The sequence below is a fragment of the Aquarana catesbeiana genome, linkage group LG07, assembly GCF_042186555.1.
Source record: "Aquarana catesbeiana isolate 2022-GZ linkage group LG07, ASM4218655v1, whole genome shotgun sequence".
Taxonomy (NCBI): domain Eukaryota; kingdom Metazoa; phylum Chordata; class Amphibia; order Anura; family Ranidae; genus Aquarana; species Aquarana catesbeiana.
In genome coordinates this window covers 103,132,113-103,138,425 of record NC_133330.1, presented here as the reverse complement: position 1 = coordinate 103,138,425, position 6,313 = coordinate 103,132,113, and positions in this window count along the sequence as shown.

Sequence of the window (6,313 nt, the reverse complement as noted above, 5' to 3'; positions counted from 1 at the left end):
GTACAGGATCGAATGACACTGCACAGGATCGCATGACTGTACAAGATCGCATGACACTGCACAGGATCATATGACACTGTACAGGATCGCATGACTGTACAGGATCGCATGACACTGTACAGGATCGCATGACACTGCACAGGATCGCATGACTGTACAGGATCGCATGACACTGTACAGGATCGCATGACACTGCACAGGATCATATGACACTGTACAGGATCGCATGACACTGCACAGGATCGCATGAATGTACAGGATCGCATGACACTGCACAGGATCGCATGACTGTACAGGATCGCATGACACTGCACAGGATCGCATGACTGTACAGGATCGCATGACACTGCACAGGATCGCATGACACTGTACAGGATCGCATGACACTGCACAGGATCGCATGACTGTACAAGATCGCATGACACTGTACAGGATTGCATGACACTGCACATGATCGCATGACTGTACAGGATCGCATGACACTGCACAGGATCGCATGACTGTACAGGATCGCATGACACTGTACAGGATCGCATGACATTGCACAGGATCGCATGACTGTACAGGATCGCATGACACTGCACAGGATCGCATGACACTGTACAGGATCGCATGACTGCACAGGATCGCATGACACTGTACAGGATCGCATGACACTGCACAGGATTGCATGACTGTACAGGATCGCATGACAATGTACAGGATCGCATGACACTGCACAGGATCGCATGACTGTACAGGATCGCATGACACTGTACAGGATCGCATGACACTGTACAGGATCGCATGACTGTACAGGATCCCATGACACTGCACAGGATCGCATGACACTGCACAAGATCGCATAAATGTACAGGATCGCATGACACTGTACAGGATCGCATGACTGTACAGGATCGCATGACACTGTACAGGATCGCATGACTGTACAGGATCGCATGACACTGCACAGGATCGCATGACACTGCACAGGATCGCATGACTGTACAGGATCGCATGACACTGCACAGGATCGCATGACTGTACAGGATCGCATGACACTGCACAGGATCGCATGACACTGTACAGGATCGCATGACACTGTACAGGATCGCATAACACTGCACAGGATCGCATGACTGTAGAGGATCGCATGACACTGTACAGGATCGCATGACACTGCACAGGATCGCATGACTGTACAGGATCGCATGACACTGTACAGGATTGCATGACACTGCACAGGATCGCATGACACTGCACAGGATCGCATGACACTGTACAGGATCGCATGACACTGCACAGGATCGCATGACACTAAAAAGGAAATCAAGTGGAATAATAAGAGGGAGCCAGGAGCGGTCCTCCCCCACCATGGAGGAGAAAGCAATGTGTGTGCCTGTCAGGGGATCATTACTAAGGTCACAGGCTCCCTCCTCAACCCCACCAACATCCCAAATACACCCCAACCCGTCCCACAACACAGGGCTCAATACATATTATCTGTGGGGACCGGCGTCTTACTGCCCTCAAACACACAGAAAACCATTGTTCTCTATGCATCCCGTTCACACTGAAACCCAGGCTGGAGCCGCAAGCTGCGATAAAATGCTGCGTCTTATTGCAGCACACTGCACAGGATCGCATGACACTGCACAGGATCGCATGACACTGAACAGGATCGCATGACACTGCACAGGATCATATGACACTGTACAGGACCGCATGACACTGTACAGGACCGCATGACACTGCACAGGATCGTATGACACTGTACAGGACCGCATGACACTGCACAGGATCGCATGACACTGTACAGGATCGCATGACACTGCACAGGATCGCATGACACTAAAAAGGAAATCAAGTGGAATAATAAGAGGGAGCCAGGAGCGGTCCTCCCCCACCATGGAGGAGAAAGCAATGTGTGTGCCTGTCAGGGGATCATTACTAAGGTCACAGGCTCCCTCTTCAACCCCACCAACATCCCAAATACACCCCAACCTGTCCCACAACACAGGGCTCAATACATATTATCTGTGGGGACCGGCGTCTTACTGCCATCAAACACACAGAAAACCATTGTTCTCTATGCATCCCGTTCACACTGCAACCCAGGCTGGAGCCGCAAGCTGCGATAAAATGCTGCGTCTTATTGCAGCACACTGCACAGGATCGCATGACACTGTACAGGATCGCATGACACTGTACAGGATCGAATGACACTGCACAGGATCGCATGACTGTACAAGATCGCATGACACTGCACAGGATCATATGACACTGTACAGGATCGCATGACTGTACAGGATCGCATGACACTGTACAGGATCGCATGACACTGCACAGGATCGCATGACTGTACAGGATCGCATGACACTGTACAGGATCGCATGACACTGTACAGGATCGAATGACACTGCACAGGATCGCATGACTGTACAAGATCGCATGACACTGCACAGGATCATATGACACTGTACAGGATCGCATGACTGTACAGGATCGCATGACACTGTACAGGATCGCATGACACTGCACAGGATCGCATGACTGTACAGGATCGCATGACACTGTACAGGATCGCATGACACTGCACAGGATCATATGACACTGTACAGGATCGCATGACACTGCACAGGATCGCATGAATGTACAGGATCGCATGACACTGCACAGGATCGCATGACTGTACAGGATCGCATGACACTGCACAGGATCGCATGACTGTACAGGATCGCATGACACTGCACAGGATCGCATGACACTGTACAGGATCGCATGACACTGCACAGGATCGCATGACTGTACAAGATCGCATGACACTGTACAGGATTGCATGACACTGCACATGATCGCATGACTGTACAGGATCGCATGACACTGCACAGGATCGCATGACTGTACAGGATCGCATGACACTGTACAGGATCGCATGACATTGCACAGGATCGCATGACTGTACAGGATCGCATGACACTGCACAGGATCGCATGACACTGTACAGGATCGCATGACTGCACAGGATCGCATGACACTGTACAGGATCGCATGACACTGCACAGGATTGCATGACTGTACAGGATCGCATGACAATGTACAGGATCGCATGACACTGCACAGGATCGCATGACTGTACAGGATCGCATGACACTGTACAGGATCGCATGACACTGTACAGGATCGCATGACTGTACAGGATCCCATGACACTGCACAGGATCGCATGACACTGCACAAGATCGCATAAATGTACAGGATCGCATGACACTGTACAGGATCGCATGACTGTACAGGATCGCATGACACTGTACAGGATCGCATGACTGTACAGGATCGCATGACACTGCACAGGATCGCATGACACTGCACAGGATCGCATGACTGTACAGGATCGCATGACACTGCACAGGATCGCATGACTGTACAGGATCGCATGACACTGCACAGGATCGCATGACACTGTACAGGATCGCATGACACTGTACAGGATCGCATAACACTGCACAGGATCGCATGACTGTAGAGGATCGCATGACACTGTACAGGATCGCATGACACTGCACAGGATCGCATGACTGTACAGGATCGCATGACACTGTACAGGATTGCATGACACTGCACAGGATCGCATGACACTGCACAGGATCGCATGACACTGTACAGGATCGCATGACACTGCACAGGATCGCATGACACTAAAAAGGAAATCAAGTGGAATAATAAGAGGGAGCCAGGAGCGGTCCTCCCCCACCATGGAGGAGAAAGCAATGTGTGTGCCTGTCAGGGGATCATTACTAAGGTCACAGGCTCCCTCCTCAACCCCACCAACATCCCAAATACACCCCAACCCGTCCCACAACACAGGGCTCAATACATATTATCTGTGGGGACCGGCGTCTTACTGCCCTCAAACACACAGAAAACCATTGTTCTCTATGCATCCCGTTCACACTGAAACCCAGGCTGGAGCCGCAAGCTGCGATAAAATGCTGCGTCTTATTGCAGCACACTGCACAGGATCGCATGACACTGCACAGGATCGCATGACACTGAACAGGATCGCATGACACTGCACAGGATCATATGACACTGTACAGGACCGCATGACACTGTACAGGACCGCATGACACTGCACAGGATCGTATGACACTGTACAGGACCGCATGACACTGCACAGGATCGCATGACACTGTACAGGATCGCATGACACTGCACAGGATCGCATGACACTAAAAAGGAAATCAAGTGGAATAATAAGAGGGAGCCAGGAGCGGTCCTCCCCCACCATGGAGGAGAAAGCAATGTGTGTGCCTGTCAGGGGATCATTACTAAGGTCACAGGCTCCCTCTTCAACCCCACCAACATCCCAAATACACCCCAACCTGTCCCACAACACAGGGCTCAATACATATTATCTGTGGGGACCGGCGTCTTACTGCCATCAAACACACAGAAAACCATTGTTCTCTATGCATCCCGTTCACACTGCAACCCAGGCTGGAGCCGCAAGCTGCGATAAAATGCTGCGTCTTATTGCAGCACACTGCACAGGATCGCATGACTGTACAGGATCGCATGACACTGCACAGGATCGCATGACACTGCACAGGATCGCATGACTGTACAGGATCGCATGACACTGCACAGGATCGCATGACACTGCACAGGATCGCATGACTGTACAGGATCGCATGACACTGCACAGGATCACATGACACTGCACAGGATCGCATGACTGTACAGGATCGCATGACACTGCACAGGATCATATGACACTGCACAGGATCGCATGACTGTACAGGATCGCATGACACTGCACAGGATCGCATGACTGTACAGGATCGCATGACACTGTACAGGATTGCATGACACTGCACAGGATCGCATGACACTGTACAGGATCGCATGACTGTACAGGATCGCATGACACTGCACAGGATCGCATGACTGTACAGGATCGCATGGCACTGTACAGGATCGCATGACACTGCACAGGATCGCATGACTGTACAGGATCGCATGACACTGCACAGGATCGCATGACTGTACAGGATCGCATGGCACTGTACAGGATCGCATGACACTGCACAGGATCGCATGACTGTACAGGATCGCATGACACTGTACAGGATCGCATGACACTGCACAGGATCGCATGACACTGTACAGGATCGCATGACACTGCACAGGATCGCATGACTGTACAGGATCGCATGACACTGTACAGGATCGCATGACACTGCACAGGATCGCATGACTGTACAGGATCGCATGACACTGTACAGGATCGCATGACACTGCACAGGATCGCATGACACTGCACAGGATCGCATGACTGTACAGGATCGCATGATACTGTACAGGATCGCATGACACTGCACAGGATCGCATGACTGTACAGGATCGCATGACACTGTACAGGATCGCATGACACTGTACAGGATCGCATGACTGTACAGGATCCCATGACACTGCACAGGATCGCATGACACTGCACAAGATCGCATGAATATACAGGATCGCATGACACTGTACAGGATCGCATGACACTGCACAGGATCGCATGACACTGCACAGGATCGCATGACTGTACAGGATCGCATGACACTGTACAGGATCGCATGACTGTACAGGATCGCATGACACTGCACAGGATCGCATGACACTGCAGAGGATCGCATGACTGTACAGGATGGCATGACACTGCACAGGATCGCATGACTGTACAGGATCGCATGACACTGCACAGGATCGCATGACTGTACAGGATGGCATGACACTGTACAGGATCGCATGACACTGTACAGGATCGCATGACTGTACAGGATCGCATGACACTGTACAGGATCGCATGACACTGCACAGGATCGCATGACACTGTACAGGATCGCATGACACTGCACAGGATCGCATGCCACTGCACAGGATCGCATGACACTGCAAAGGATCGTATGACACTGCACGGGATCGCATGACACTGTACAGGATCGCATGACACTGCAAAGGATCGCATGACACTGTACAGGATCACATGACACTGTACAGGATTGCATGACACTGTACAGGATCGCATGACACTGTACAGGATTGCATGACACTGCACAGGATCGCATGACAATGCAAAGGACCGCATGACACTGTACAGGACCGCATGACACTGCACAGGATCGCATGACACTGCACAGGATCGCATGACACTGTACAGGATCGCATGACACTGTAAAGGATCGCATGACACTGTACAGGATCGCATGACACTTCAACGGATCGCATGACACTGCACAGGATCGCATGACACTGTACAGGATCGCATGACACTGCAAAGGATCGCA